We start from the raw sequence: 17,313 nt of genomic DNA on the forward strand, positions 1-17,313 counted from the left end.
GTCACCTTTGAACCATACCTTTTAGACCTGGCCTCGGGCCTAGCTGAAAATCTCACTGCCTGGTATGTTCCATTCCCTTTGTTCAATGTATCTTTCAGTGCACCCCCTAAACAAAAACGATTTCCAGAATAACTTATGCAATCATTTACGTATCATATATATATGAATATTGAATACTGTGATGTTGTCGGAGTGATGTTGATGTGCTGTATGGACAACCAGAGGATCTATCTCTATCTCTATATATATGTATTGTAATTGGTATGTATCTATACTTTGATTTACAAATATGTAAAACAGATCCTCTGGTTGTCCATACAGCACATCAACATCACTCCGAGAACATCCCAGTATTCCATATTCACAGTGGGAGCCAGTGACGGGTGTGTCTAGGTGGCATTTACACCAAATCCGCATGCAATTCATGACTGGCTTACAGTGGCCTCGAGAAGCCCTGCAGCGTTCCGCATTTCATCCATACTAATGCGCTGCTGCCAGAGATGCAGGTAGCCCCCCTGCTGTCTCCCTCAGAGCACCAAATCACCAGGGGAACATCTTCCCCTCCCGTCACCTCGAGCTCCCTGCTGTGTGTGTGTGTGTGTGTGTCCATCTCTGCGTAGATTACGTATTCCTTGTTCCCAGATTTAGTTCCTGATTATTTATTTATATTGTTGTTTTCTATCGGTGGTTCAGTCGTGCTCCAGCTGTGAGGCTCGGTGCAGAGAGATGGGAAAGGTCAGGTGAACTCTGACCTCCGAGGTACAAGAAGGAGCCACGTCCTGGAACCTAAGGGAGGACTGTGATGGAGTGGGGGGGAGACCTGTGGTGGCTAATGTTGATGGATGTTCGCCGCTCATTTCATTTCTGCTAAGCAGGGCCTGCCGTTTTCCTTGGCTCCATCCCATCACAAACACTTTTCTCACCAAAAGTAGTCAAATACGACTGAAGGGAGAGACTTACTGCAAATTCATGTTCATGATATCATTTCTTTGTGCTCCCCCTAAGGATTTCCTTTCTCTTTAGTGTGCTCCCCCCCCCCATTCTCTTATATATTTCCCTCTCTTTTAAATTATTCTCTTTGCAAAAAAGGCACAGCACTTTTACTACAATTTGCATTGAGACTGACACGACACTGTGAGGCAGCCAAGCATCTTATGAAGCATTTGATACAGTGACAGTTATCTTTTTTCACGCCCTCTGGCACCCTCCCTTCTCAACAGAGAGTGTTACTCCGTCAGTGTGCTTGTGCTTCAGCCAGCATTATTCACACCTAAACAAACCCCTGCTAAACACACACACAGCAGGTGTGCTACCCCATCATGAGCCAGGAATACAGGCCTGAGCAGATCAGTTTTGTTCCTTGTGAAGTGGGAGAAACATTGGTGTGTGCATGCTGTTTAACTGCTAACAGGCACTAACACGCGCATACGTACATACATAGACACTGAATTTAAAGACCCACCGAGTTTGGCTATGGGTGGCACCTTATATGCCATTTTTTTAGAGTGCAGTTCAACACAATAGCATTTCATTCAATCCTCTTGTGCACAAAGCCGGTGTCAAGATACGTGAAATATAGTATCTAGGTGGGATATTGGTAATATTATACAGACAGACACACACACACACACACACACACACACACACACACACACACACACACACACACACACACACACACACACACACACACACACACACACACACACACACACACACACACACACACACACACACACACACACACAATATTTCACTGTTGGTCTGGGTTCTTTCTGTTTGGATGCCACAGGGTAGTCATAACCAACAAATGTATTGCCAAGAATAGGAGCCTTCTCTCAGGCGATAACCTAGTAATGCTTTCAATGCTTTCAAGAGCCATACATCCTGTTTAACGGGGCATCCATGGAGAAAATGATGCTGAAACACATTCTGAATCATGTTTGTGTAAGCAAATGGACGGGATGGACAGCCTCTGGATATCTTTGAAGGGACAGTTCTGTGGTTGGTATTCAGGCTTTTGACAAACTGGCTGCCAAGCAACAATACCATGTTGTGCTTTTAAATTATTGACACACCCCATACTCATAAACACAGACACAAAGACACACACACACACACACACACACACACACACACACACACACACCCCCACACACACATACATTCATATGTCACAGGAATCAGTAGACACATTCTTGAGTCCATGACATTATAGCTTTCCATTATAAATATAAGTAGACAAACACAAAGGATAACTTCATATACACAAGACTCTAGCGCTCTTACAAAAGCAGGTTCAATATTTTCGAAACAATTTCAGTCAATTCAATAAAAGCCTTTTCCACCACTTTCTGTGGAGGCCACTGCTATTTCCTCTCGGCTGAAATATGTTTTTAATTCAAATGCTTTCGGTGTGGGGGAGAACGGCATGGAACTCAAGGCTAAAGTCACTGCATTGTCAGCATCTGAACTGTATTGTTTTTCATTTCATATGAAGTGCAGGAAGATAAGGTGTTCATCAAGGCCATCTACTGAAACACGATGGGAGTATGTTTGTCTAATGAGTATGTGCTATTGACATACTATTACTGACGAGTGCTGCTGCTCCTACACAATAATATTAAGCGGATCAAACCGGTGGACTGACTTTGCAACATAACTGGAACCAGGTGAGATATTGTCTGTGTGGCCCTTACATGTTAGTGTACCATTCAATCAATCTCATCAAACAGCCCCCCACCGCCCCCCTCTCTCTCCCTACCACCACCACCCACCTACTCCATCTCCCTTCACACTATCTCCTCTCTGGCTCCGCGTTCAGTGAGGCATTGCAGTTGCCATGGAGACCAAGGCCTTTTCTTCCTTGTTTTCTACCCAAGGAGACCCGGTGTTTTCTTTCCCCTTCTTCTCACTATGGTGACCAAGAAAACACGAAGGTCTGAAAATATTGAACACTCGTCCCTTTCCCCTCTCTCTCTCTCTCTCTCTCTCTCTCTCTCTCTCTCCACTTACTTTATCTGTCTTCCTCTCAGTCACTCACAAACTCCAGTGTAGCCATCGTGGGAGGATCTTATTGAGGGCAATAAAGGCTTCGGTGACGCACACTGAAACCTTGAGGGGGAGAATGTGAATGGGGACAAGGAACATTTGGAAGAAACCGTTTTAAATTTAGATAGCCTTTATGATGGCCAGAGAACTCGAGACAAATTTAGCTCCAACTCACTTCACTCAGGGCCAGCCATTCACACACAATAAGAGAAATGCAAGAGCCTTGCAGTCTTTCGGAACCAGTTAGGCCACAACCTCCTCAAGAAGTCTGATTAAGTACTAATCTGAACTGAATTAGTATTGAACTAATCTGGTAAATAAAATGAATTACACATAGGGATTAAATTATATTGCATTATCCTTATTGGTTACATTACATCACTGTTTGTATTGCCTTGACGATTGAAAGTTGTATAGTCAGAAACCGGCTCTATCAGTCAATGTTCAGGGACACATTGTTATAGTTCAAATGTGCAGGTCAAAGAGGACTACAGTTGCCTTTACAATAGGTCTTCTTTCTTAAACTCGTATTTAAGACACAGCAGTCAAGTCTCATCACAATATCAAGAGGGTTTGGATTATTTGTAGATTCCTTCTTGCGAGTGTAAGTATTTATCATGTTCCCTGAGTGAGGGGGGGTAGATTGTCCAGTGTGCCATGATCTAAGGTAAGCAGCAAGATCTCAGTTCATTTCAGTAAGATGACAAGTTAGTCAAACCCATTCCATGTTTACATACCCACTGGCTTCTGTTATTACTATTTTTCATTACCACTTGTCACTGATCCAAATCAATGGCACATGGGAGCTCAGCCTCCAGCTGTGTTCCTAGGGAATCATTTCAACTTCATGCACCACATAGATTCTTGAGAACACTTTCTGGCCGATACCAGTAAGTAGTAATAGCGTGGAAGTTGGACTATAAAGGGAAAAGGTTAATGTCTTGACAAGCAATTTTTTTATTTTTTTTTAAGATCATCTTCTCAATGAATCTGACAACAAATAGTGCTACAACATCGAGCAGGAAATCAAAGCTCTGCTTAGGGGTACACCTTGAGCTTGTGCCCAAAGCTGTTTTGTGGGGGTATTGTGCCTGCTGAACGGCTCTGCGTATCGCAGTGACCCCGGGTGAAGGATTCTGTGCAGGTATTAGAAAATAAGAACCTCATAACTCTCAAAGCAGGCGGCGTTCAAGATACACTGGGGGAGATTTACAGTGCTGTTGCTTCAGGCTCGCGACTTAGGTATGCGCTCACACTCATAACTCCACACTACCATACACATGACATAATTGGGAGCACCTGTTGAACATGAGGTGAGCGGGGCTCAAAACAGGAGAATGTCTGCCTGCTGGACTGGTCGTTATGAGATGGCGTATGCATCGTATGCCCTCCGTTATTCCCTCTTGCTGCCTGCCTGGCCTCCATGTGTCGCTGACTGGTGGAAGTATTTTGGGAGCAAACTTGTTGGAACAGAATCCAGAAACCTTCACGGGTGTATTTGAAAGCACATCGACAGTTTGTTAATCATCATACCTCATACAGTCGTCATACGGCATGTTCATAATGCATATAACACAGCACACTCTCCTCTCTTTATCAAATTGTATATTAGACATTGCATTTCAAAGTATAAACAACAGCGCTGTACAAACCCTGGTAGGAATGGTCAGGATTTAGGCCAAACCTCATGCCTAGTCACTATTGTGGCAACAGTCAGGACAAACAAAAAAGGGGAAAAAACTGGTTTAAATTGGTCTAATTATGGAGAGGACAAGATTTGTGGTGGAATCACCAATAGATGACATTTACTCCAAGAAACTGACCAATTCATGCAGTGTGTTTTGAGATGTAAGTAAAGTATCACTTAATACAACTGTGTTGTAATGACTGCAACATGTTTTGACTGAAGTCAATAGGCAACAGTGTTTTGTTGTGATGTTTTATTATGCAATGCTCAAGATGATAGCCGTGTTCTGTCCTCGGTTCCATCCACACCCCAAAGCTCTAAAACATCTCATATATTTTGTTGAGTGTGACACTTGGAATGGCAAATGATGAAAGAAAAACACAATAAATAAATGTCACAGGCAGAGAACATTTGTAAGATTGGCAAACACTTCAACAGATTCTTTTAGGTTTGCTTCAAACCTCAGATTGTTTTTCAGCAAAGACAAACAATGTCCATTCGACATGTATAGCTTGAATTATCTCCGCAAAAGAATATGACTTTAATGAGTAATACCTAAAAAATTCTACCATTACAAAGCCACCAATATTTTAAAAAGTCCTCAACGATGTTGAGTTGACTCTGCCTTGAAGTGAACTGAGGTTGTTTGGTGAACTGGGAGTGCCCTCTATCGGAATTGTTTGGTTACTGCAAGTTCGCTACAATGGATTTGATAGGAACCTGGCCTGACTGTAGGACATCGCAGGAATAAGAACTGAAAATAAGCCTTTCAGCAAGTAGAACAAAAACAGCCAAGGCATTACAGCAAGTCTGTCACTGCAATTACAACGCTGTTGGCTCTTTTAGGTTCGGGTGAACCAGCAATAAACCTTTCAGACCACCTTGGTAACTCACAATACACTGCTATAAAATTACAGTAGTCCGTTTGCAGGAAAATGAGTATAATGTGTTGCTACTTGGCATATGTAACTGAGTGGAGTTAACTGTGTCTGCCACCCTGGCTCCTTTGGCATCACTTCTAGATACTAGCTGTCTGGCTGCACACCAAGTCAAATCCCTCTGGAAAAAGCAATCTTCTGGTGAGAGTCTGCATGATGTAGGTGGCAGTCATTGAATATGTCTCTGCTGGAGCAGTCCTCATATATTATATGGTCAGGAAAAATGTGGCTTATTTCTTTTCCATTTATTTCCTGTCAGATGAGACTGTGTGCATTTCTGTCCGGAGAAAAGACTCCCTTGAAAATAGTCCCGTATACCACACCTATGCCAAGATATGGGCAAATACAGAGGTAGTTGAACGTGACCCGGCATGCACACACTCTCCTCAAACATGACCGACTAAACCTTTGAACTCCCAGTAAAAAGGTGAGGTTGGAAGGAAGTGCTGATAAGCGCAAAAAAAAGAAAAAAGGACAGTGTGGGTCATGACCACCAGAAACACTTGGCAAAAGAATGCAAGCGCAAGACCATACTGGCCTTGGACTGATTCTTATCATAGGCACGGGGAAGGAAGGACTACAGGCCTCAAACACAGCTGGCACTGACCCTGGTTGTGCTACTATTTAATTCAAAATATCACTGAATCAGAAATACCACTGCTAAATCTGTGGACGAAGTGGAGCACTGTCCAGCACCCACACCAAACTGAATAACATTGGGCCACAACATTAAGTGGTGTATATGTAAGAAAATAATCAAACTTCAATTTCCTTTCATGTTTCCTCATACCCTTCAATACCTTATTAATATCTGTGTTAAACGTAATAGAACAATGTTTCAATTTCAAATCATATTGCACACCATACTGCCACCTAGTGGATGTCAAGCAAAGTACAAGTACCTGCAAAAAAGTTTGTTCCTCACACAAGGAAGAGTATCAGTGTTATTTGACGAGATTGAGGCATACTAACATGTACGTGAGCAACATTTCACCTGGTTCCAGTTATGTTGCAAAGTCAGTCCACCGGCTTGATCCATTTAATATCATTGTGCAGGAGCAGCCGTACTTCTCAGTAATAGTATGTAAATAGCAGATACTAGGGTGCCAGAGATGCATGATGATACAAAATATATGATTTCAGACAAGCAATTCATATGGAGAGGTCGAAATAATGTTTTCACATAATGCCACTGAGTGAATGGTGGTATGATTAGGTAAATCCAATTTTTTTAGAACTTGTAGGCCTACTAGAAAGATACTTCTGTCCCACTAAAGACTAACAGTAAATGATCTGATGTGTGTCATCCACACACACATTGTCTTGAGCCCTTGTTCTAGTTGAAGAGCATCATGTGTTTTACTGTACATTTTGAATGAATACAGACATAACTGCTCCAAAATAAGATTATTGTGTTTGGTCTCTGTTTGTGTAGATCTAATTTTCATCAATGGCAGGTCATGTTTCCCCCTTAGAACTCTTTTACCATAGTCATTAACTTCGGACTGACAAAGGGAGAGTGAATACTGATATAATCTAACCAGAAAGTGAATATCAACGGCAAGTTGGCAAAAGAAATAAGCAGCAAAGTATAAAGAGTCGTGTCAATGTTAGTTTATTTATTTATTCATATATAAATCCAAAAGGTCAGTAATACATGTCTGTCTGATGCCAACATGTCTGTCTGATGTAAACAATGCCAGTTACCATAAAGCTGTTTGCAGTGTTAAAGTAACACTCTGCAACAATTTGACACTTTTTTGAGGTATGGTTTTTATAGGTAACTAGCTTTGGTACCATCCTCAAATTAATTTTGATAGCATATGGTCATGTGAAGGACAGATACACACCTGTGTCTTTCCCACTAGCCCTCCAGGATATGCCCTATGTAGTTCTGTGTCCCGGTTTGGAACACCCGGCAAAATGGAAGAAAAGCTTTCACAGCATGACATTGCCAGCTATACTGCCAAAAGACACCAGTTAGAGTGTTGGCAAGCTACTTTCAGTAGTTTCAGTGTCAACTGGACTGTTGTTAGTGTTTACAAGGTTTTTGCATGCCTTTTAGATAGTTAGCTTGCTAGTTTTGGAACAGAACTCATTATTGCTGCAATATAATCAGCAAATTATATTTTCATTAGTATACTGAGAACAAAAACCACAGCTACTAAAATTGTGAACTTTGGAGTCCCTTTCAGGGACACTAGGGGTCAGTGTTGTCATATTAACCGGGACTGTAAACCTTGAAGTACATGAGTGGTTCCTTGTAAAGGACAATCACTGCACAAACTTTTAAGTTCTTGTTGTCAAAAATACAACTGCCTCTGGACCTAGTATAATTAAGTACAAACAAAGTAACAACAGGACAATGTTTCCTAAATCTCCCGACCATGAAATTTGACTCAGGTTGTGCACAATGCAGAAGAGAACTGTGGAAAAACGTGCCTTTACGGCAAACCTTCATAACTCATCATAGCATCATATGCACAAAACGTAACTCCTCTAGAGATCAAACCTCAAAGCTTCAAATGTTTCAGTACAATCGCCACAATTTATAATAGTAGACCAATAGAAAGGCATTCTATTGGATTAGGGTGTGTTTGTGTATTCTATTGTGTATTTTTGTATACTGTTCTGCACCACTAACTTGGCTACTCGGAACAAAAGGTAGGCCATTTTCAGAGGGTCACGGTCATGTTTTAGGTCTGCCATGTCACATGCCGTGAGATGCACAGGCCTAATAAATCATCCAATTTGTCTCACCTTATATCAGATCACAAAAGCAACATAGGCTTTCAGACAAGTCAGGATGCTGGTAATCTTGTGAATTCAGTAGAGATGCAAGGAGGGGAGTACGTTTAAGTTCAACTTCAGCCAGCTGCGTATGAAGGCCTACATGTTTGTCCTATGCAGGTCAAGGTACCCAAACCGCCTACAACTGCATTCAGCTATGCTGATTAACCTGAAGAAAAAGCCAGCGATAATTACAGTAGGCTGTGTTAAGGCTGCAACACTGACATCTAAGTTGTAACATTGTGGCTGAGTAAAACATTTATTGCATAACACGTCATATTTTTGTTTCGATAAGATAGTCCTAGGGCACTCAATGATGCCAGGCCGCTCTGTAAGTGAAAGCTTCTGCGCCATTTACAAACCGGGCACCGAGTGCTGGCTAAGAGGACAACATGGCGGACGTGCAACGCGGCAAGGAACAAGCACCGGACAGCAATGACACTAGGCTAGCTTACCCATAAGAAATCAGACAATTTCCCATCACTTACGTAATCCAACAACAGCCTACGTTACACCGTGCCTAGATGAATATTGACCGATATTTCAATTTAGACCATGAGACTGGCGTTGACGTATAACACTGAAATTATTTACATGAATATTGACAGCTCAGCGAAGGCTTGACATTCCAGCTGAGCTCCATCTCATGCAGTTGAAGACATGCGGTTATAATTGTTAAACTGCCAATAACATCTAGAAATCTCATGGGATATGCAACGTTGTTAAAACATTAGAATGTCCTAATGATATAAGACACAGGCTAACCAAGAAGCTGTGGACAAGACGGGCGGGGGTCGACTCGTTAGACATTACTTTTTGTCTTGATCGCTGAAAAACACCAAAACAGGAAACACCCTCCTTTCCGATTACTTAACGCCATGTTTGACTCGGGAGTGCGCCCGGTCCCGCCCCTGACTGCGAGCTTTGTCAAACAGAGAACTCGGACGCCATCTTATAGTTGAACTGAGACCTCGAAAAACAGAATAATAATTTCAGCAACCAATATACAATCGGCCAAATAGCTGATGCACAAACGCGCGAGTGATAACCAAGAAAGAATACTTCATATTAGTACACGCTTTGACGTTAAATATGAATACAATCAAGAGTCCTCTAATGGCGTCAGAGACCTTGCTTGCTGAATCTCCGGTTGCGCCGCTCTCCCCTCACAGCTCAGTTGAAAGCCCGCCTACATCTGCCTGTGGAATGATGTCATCGCAGGCAAACCAAATGAGCCGAAACGGTACATTGCGTGAGCTATTGGACAAGGGCACTGTCATTCGAATTTTTCGAGGGAGGGGTTCTTGAAGAGGAAAATCGCCATTTTGATACAACTGCTTGGAAAAACACGCTAAGGTTATATTGTTTCAAACCGCTAAAACGCACCACTGTATCATCATTTCAAGCTCACAAAGTGCTATGGCCTCCTACAACATTGAAAGAAAAAAACCGCAACCGACAATTTCAGTGTTTGCGTATCTCTATTGTGTCGCATCTTCTGAGAATAAATTACAGTAACCCTGAAGTGAGGTGCATGTAGTGTCTCTAAAAAGATTGTCAATCCTTCCAGCACAGAATTCCACGAAAGATAGGCTACCAACTCCTCGTCTGTCGTCTCCTACCAAAGAAAGAGTGCCGTGTACGGTTCCCAACGCTTACTGGCATGGCAAGTTTGAGAACCTACAGCAGAGAGCGCGTGCGCAAGAGGATGCGGTTTGACCAAATCAATGCCTGCGTGTGGGGGAGGGTAGTTGTATCTGAAATGGGAATAGGATTGGAGAGCTTAAACCGTCTGTTGACTCTAATACAATCGACAGACTGCAAAATGTTGTCTTTTATGAATCCTAGGCTAGGCCCAATGTAACGATTACCTCATAATTCTAGGACGTTCACATAAATATTTCTGTGTTAATCCCACGACGGACTAATCTGTTCATACAGGCGGCTCAGTTCAGTTCCTCACAATTTATATTCAATTGGCTACTTTTCACTAAGACCGTAATTTGGGCCTGAACTCTTCATAGTACACCTTATTTTGACAAACGCATTCGAAACCGCCACATATAGGCTACAGATGTTTGAATTGAGCGATCTGACCGGTGTATTTTAATCTCCACCTACCTTTATCAAGGAAGCACTACGCTTGTGTAAAGTCGTTACGTAACACAGATTTGCAGTCTCCCATCGCGTTGGAAAGCAGATTTGGCGTCTCATTTTCAGTTCTATTAGCCTTGCTTGGACTGTCATCAGTCATTCACTACCTTCACATAGGCGAAACACTTACCATTCATTTCTGAAAGTTTAATACTAAACCCTTCTAACGAGATGTTAAATGCTAAACCATAAAAGTCCTTCTAACGAGGTGTTAACTAACCGCGCACAGGTCTTCACTGGTATTTTTGAAGAATAAGATTCCTCATGCTTAGCTGACAGGTACCTTTAATGACATTTGTGGACAAAGTGAGTCAAACCTTAGCCAAAATGGCTGTCTGGGTATTCAGAGAAATGTTTCTAAAAAATATAATATAACAGACACAATGTGTAACTTTCGAGTCAGCCTTTCCATGTTTTCAGAGCAATTGGTGAGATTGGTTTTTTTTAAACCGTCGCCAGATTTCTCGTAGCCTAGAAATTTGCCGTGAATGAACCCTCCTCGTCGTCCCCAAAGCCCCTGTAATGCTCGGTGGGTGAACCCGCAAGGTGTGGGGGCGGGGTTCGCGTTGACAGGGAGGAGGGAGTCGTGGGGGAGGCGGAGTCACGGCAGTTCTACCAGCGCCGCCATTTTTGCAAAGGGAAAAGAGACAGGGGTAGAGGGATCTAGTTTCCTACAAGTCAGCGTAGGTAGGGCAGTATTAAAACAGTTTTAACTGAATTAAAACTGTACATTAGGTTGTGATCACAGCTGTAATAATAGAAGAAAGAGTACATAGGGTTTTACAAGAGGTGTGTTGCAAGATTCAACATTTTAAAACCACTGTTATAGATCCGCAGTGGAGACCGAAGTATTGTTTTGGTTGTGTGGAGTCACGGGCGGCGGGGGTCTCACCCGGGTCCCCTGTTTCTTCATTCAGAGCAATTATAGTGGACATTAACGGTAAGTTCGCTGTCAAAACTACCCTGTATTACTGTAACGTTAGTTGCTTCCATCATAACATCTCTTCATGTAGCTTCACGTCAGCTTGCTTGATGTCTCATGGCTGTGGATGCTAGCTAAGGGCATGTAAGAATTAGCCGGATGTTAATTTTAATATTAAAGCTAAGTTCCTTTCTTGTCCAGAGGGTGTTGTATCGCTGTAGTCACACATTTGGTTTATAACTGGAATGATAACCACTTGTTCTATTTGTATACGCCAAGCTAGCAAGCTGGTGATGGAACAGCGCATTTAAATTTAGCTCGCTAGCTAGCTTGGTTGTGGGCAAGCTAGTTAGCTAGCTATGTTGGTAAGGTAGTGATACACGAATGGTGTCTATTTTCGTACTTTGTTTACCAGCAAGTATTTGCGTTGTGATAACAGAGAAGGCTACTGGTCTGTTATGGATTTATTTAATCGAGGCATGAATACTGGTTCTGTAAAACCAATTATTAGCCCCACTGATGCTTTAGCACTGATTGAGACTTGGCTAGCGCTAATGCTAATTTAGCAAGCTACGTTGCGACCTAACCCGATATTGTTATTTAGCTATTCGGCTAACAACAGATATAGTTAAACCCGCCAATTGGATATAGACCTATAACATAAACGCGTTCCTGTATTTAAACCGCAAACAGGTTATGTTTCACTGTGATAACAATACTGTCACTTGGCTCGTTGGTTATAAGACATTTTAGAATTCACGTCTAGATTAACGTTAGCCAACGTTACCTGTTAACGTTAGAAGGGGAAGCAATGCTGTTTATTTCCGTTAGAGATTCGCAGGTGCGGGCTCACCAAATAGCTCTACGGAGGAAAGCCTCAATGGACTCTGTGTAGGCCTATATACGTCAAATTGCAGCAGTGCAATATCGTACGGTCCATCTCAATGTGTAATGCTAAAATAAGCTAAGTTATGGCTAATGTGCGATGGATTATACCATTTTTGATCACAACTGCGTAGTGCAAACACTGCCGTAAGACCGACTTGCGGTACGTTACATTGGAATTCTCGACAATGGTGGACTAACACGGTCTTGCATTAAGAACAGTTACGTTACTATTAACGTTAATTAGTATAAAAAGCTAACCTAAATAGGTGGCTAGCTTGCTATGTAACATCAACCCCACTTTATTTCAAACGAGTGAGCTGGCTAACAAAGTACAATTCACTCCTTAATTTAGATTCAGAGTGTATGTCACTGAACTGCTGCAACCATGGGGGAGGGGACGGTCTTAATATGAGGGAGTACAGTATCTAACCTCGTATGACACAATGTAGCCGATCAGTTTACCATCGTATTCATGCGTTAGCTAATACAGTTCGCTTTAGTAGCTAGCCAGTGTTAATGCACTGCTCTTCGCTTATCGAAGTTTGGCCAGCTATGTTGCCTAGGTTGATGTTGGTCGTTGGAAAGTTATCCTAAACATCACACATCTCTTTCCATCAGATCATAATCGTAGATTTACTTAAATTAAGTTCGAGGATTATAGTTTGCCACATAAAATGGCAATACACTATTGAGTTTGCTTTATCATCAAGCTGTTCGGCTTGTGTAAGATCAGACGTCAGTCATTGGCTAACGTTCACCAACTAGCCTGCTAGAATACGATCACGCTAACAGTCCACGTTCGCATGCCTAGTAGATGAGGTTAGCTGGCTAAGTAACCCTTTTCATTCGATGTAGAACACAGCCTGTAGCTAACAATCGCCATGTGTTAAGTAACTAGTGTTCGCTTACTATTAGGTAGCTAACATATTGTAAGGATGAATTCCAGGCAGTTCTTCAAAATATGCCGAATGTACATGGTTAGGTAACCTGTTAATTTATCGGTAAATCTCTGGAGAAAAACGGCCTCCGAAACCATTAACGTTAGTCACATAGCAGACGGTTGCTGGACGGATAATGTTGGCGTTAGCTAACACAAATGTTTGCTAGCTTAGCTAACAAATGCTTGCTAGCAACGACGACTTAATTCGCAATGAAGCCATTTTATAATAAACAGATAAGGTTACAAACACAGAGACGGTATTGGACAAATTGATACTTAAGGATTAATGTATGAAACGGGCGATGCATTGTTTTCGGTGTTATTTCCTTCTGTTGACGAGGAATCCCTGACCACGGATTTTCTGTCTGTCCTTAGTAAAGCGCTATGAAAATGGCGGCGGGTAAGGGTTGGTGTTGTGGTAATTTAATATATTCATCCCTCCACACCCCTATCGGTTGAGATGACTGCAGCGCCAACACACTCACGGACAAGAAACTACACAATTCTGGCAGCCAAAAATAATCACAAAACGATTTATATACCTTGCATTTAAGAGATAGTTGCGCTGGTTGTCAACACAAGTGATATCGTAATGTGAACCATGTATTTACAATAAAAGATGGCCTCAAAGTTTAGTCGGGTACATACATGTATTTAGTAAGGTTCAATTGCACAGGTTTCCATAGGCCAAGCATACTGGGCAGATATCATCATTGCGCCATGAAACCCCATCATCTCACTAATGATCGATAGGTTTAACAGCCGCTGGTGTCAGAATTATTTTTGGACAAATGTGCTCATAACTGTTTTAGACACTCAAAAATAATCCCGAAAAACTAATAATGTTTTTACTTGAAGTTTGGCCTTTTCTCTTGTTGAGGTTGTGTAATTGATGAGTGTTATTTCGCAGCGTTAAATCTGACTCCACTTTTGGCAGGTTGTCACTAACTGCTCTTATGTAAAAGGATAATAATTGCAGTGCTTTTGTAGAAAGAACAATATAAATACTTATTGTAACCTTTAACAGCTAGACCTAGCTAGAAATACAACTCAACCCATATGTCTACAGGAAAAAAAGTACGGTACCCTTGTGGAATAGGTGGCTATGTTGAGTTGTGTACATTCACCCTGTTATGTTACCAAGCAATTGCTTTCAAGTGAGATTTCCCCACCATCTCAAGCAGTCTGCCTTTGCAGGTATTTTTCATCCACAAAGGGCTACAAAGTTGGGCCTCACCCCTGTCTGTATCTAACCACATGGGACATCTGTGCTGGTTCTGACTGACCACTTGTGTAAAAAGACAGCCAAGCTGTGTCATTTTCTCATCTCATGATTACTAGCCTCTCTTTTATCAAAGCAGAGAGAACACCAGAGAGACAGTGGAACACGTTACCCAAGACATTGAAGATTTAATCGTGCGAATGGAACGTAATGCTAGCTAATGATTAGGGTGTGATGCTGCAGAAAGGTCATATTGTTTCAGGAGGGATGTGGCCATAAGTCACTGGGCAGTGGTTGCGATTCACTGTTATTTTGATAGGGGAATAGAACTCTGGGCTTTAGACTATATGCTAACATGTCTTTTGCCAATGGCCTAATCTTCTGTGTGAATGGCTAAGAGGCAGAACTGATCCCAGATCATGCTTTTAAAGTTACTTTCTTAACACAGACCTCCCTTATATTTTACATTTTCTATCACTTAGTATCATGCTGGCTGCTGCAGTAATGTTGGCTGTGAATATCCACGCCAGAAACACCAGAGTGGGATTTCCCTGTGAGACGTATGCTGCTCAGGGACTCCGGTACTTAGCAGGAAGGATTTTTTTTTGTCTTTGCATCTGTTGCTATAGACAAGCTCCTTGAGATTTCAGTCCCTCCTTTTTTACATTTCACCTGATGTTAAACTGTAAGTTCACCCTTAAATGTATTTTTTTTTTATTTTTCTGCTGTAAACTAAATTATATGACTGAACTGTAATGAAACACATCAATGCTGATGTTGATATTGACACAATCCCCATTGTTATGGAAATCTGCATTTTATGGGTTGAAAATGGCAAACATGCCATGTGCTGTTCAATATCATCCTGAACCTGGTAAGGCCAATGCTGACATATCTAAGACCACTTGGTACATATCCACGTCATGAAATGGGCAGCCCACCTCCCCAGCCAGCCCCTGCCTGTGAGTCTTATTTTCATTTGCTGATCGAGACTCATCATTCACAGGAGTTTACTCCCCTCCTCCTCCTCCTCCTCCTCAGCCCCACTCCGTTAATGAAGTAAAATATCAGAATTGGCATGGCCATACTCATTGATGAACACCACGTGTCCCCCCTGCCATCTTAATGGGCAGTTGAAGGAGGCAAAGAGGGTGTGTTTGGAAGGGTCAGTCTCTGAAACAACAGCTGTGTGTGGGAACTTCCCCCTTGACATTGACAAAGACCCCCTGCCCTCCATACACGCCCTCCATACACTCCCTCATCTCTCCACTGCCACCACACACACACACTGACCACATGCCAGCCCAAGATACATGCCTGGGTGAAAAGACTAGTAGGAACCCAGTGGTCACTGTTCCTCTCACTGTTTGGGAGGGAGCGTATTAGGTGAGAGACATATATAAGGGGGGGGGGGGGGGACACTAGAGAAATGAGCAATACGTTTTTATGAATCCCAGTCTAGTCCCACCCACCCTTTGCACTTCAAGGGCGGAACACTAGGCCACAGAGCACAAATGACCACAATTAAGGATGCACTCCGCTTCCTGAACGACCCCCAGCTCTGCATGTGGGCCAGTGTTGGCGTCTGTGGGAAAGGACAGCTTAGCACTCAGGTGTTGGCTTCGGTTTTGTTCTATGGTCTCAGGCTGGTTTTCAAAGCCCAGCTGGGTAGAGAGATTATCTGAAATCCTAGCTTCAAGAATGTTTGTGCCAGTATTGGCAGCTGCCCTCTTCAAAATGTTGGAGCAAACCGTTGCCCTGCATTGTTTTACTTTGTTGCGTTACTACAAATGTGATCCTAGCACCGTCCAGAGTATACTGAATCCAGTGCAGGTAAACCTGAGCCTATACTTTGATTTCATTTTTATTTTTTCGCCAGATTTGATTCGGGGCCCTTGATCACCTTTGTACCTACATACCAAACACTTCTCTTGAATGTTTGGCGGCAGAGACACACCGCCCTATCAATCCAAATAACAATCTATGTCTGCTAATTTAGCATGCTAGCCCAAAAACAAAGGCTGCAGACAGGTCTGCCGTAGTGGAACTGGCAGTCAGCAGGGACCAGCCGGCATGTCTTGGGGTTTTATCATAGTGCCTTCGTGCAGCTGCGTCCTGTCACTTTGCACGCTCTCCCCTCGCACTCTTTTTTTTTTTTTTTCCTCCCCTTCTCTCTCGCTCTCTCTCTCCCCCGTCTCGTTCTTTGTGTTTGGAGTAGTTTCTCAGTCAGTCTGGGGCCTGCAGTTTGGATGTTTGAAGAGAGGCCTGTATTGTAAGCACAGAGTGATCATCTACAGACCATGCCTCTTCCGTCTCTCTCTCTCCCCCCTTTTTCTTCCTTTTCTTCTTCTTCTCTGTCAGTCTGTCTCTCTCTCTCTGTGTGTGTGTGTGTGTGTGTGTGTGTGTGTGTGTGTGTGTGTGTGTGTGTGTGTGTGTCTCTCTGAACTGCCATGCTGAACTGTCTCCATTTTGTGTCGACCAGAGAAAATGTGAATAGTGGATGGGATAACTTCATGGCTCTGGTGCTAATCACAGTCTAATGACATGGGCAAGTGAGATTCTCCCTCTTTTTTCCACTCTCCCCCCCCCCCCCCCCCCCCCCCCAAAGCCCCATCCTTGCAGTAGAGAAGAGACGAGTGTGTCAGTGGTTCTAACCCGGTAGCCATTCTCTGTGGGCTGGTCACACGGGGCCCCTGCAGTAAATAGCTGTGCGTGTGTGTG

The 17,313-nt window shown here is 42.7% G+C and overlaps 1 protein-coding gene across 8 annotated transcripts in view; it reads left to right on the top strand.

The window, feature by feature from the left end:
• The first annotated feature begins 10,604 nt into the window (after positions 1-10,604).
• kmt2e (lysine (K)-specific methyltransferase 2E) overlaps positions 10,605-17,313 on the top strand; it is a 35,502-nt gene continuing 28,793 nt past the window's right edge. For all 8 annotated transcript variants that reach the window (XM_031582414.2, XM_031582418.2, XM_031582413.2 and 5 more), the window contains exon 1: positions 10,605-11,560. The gene's annotated coding sequence lies outside the window, so the exon portion shown is untranslated. The remainder of the gene's footprint in view (positions 11,561-17,313) is intronic.

Source organism: Clupea harengus, chromosome 16 (assembly GCF_900700415.2).
Source record: "Clupea harengus chromosome 16, Ch_v2.0.2, whole genome shotgun sequence".
Lineage (NCBI taxonomy): Eukaryota > Metazoa > Chordata > Actinopteri > Clupeiformes > Clupeidae > Clupea > Clupea harengus.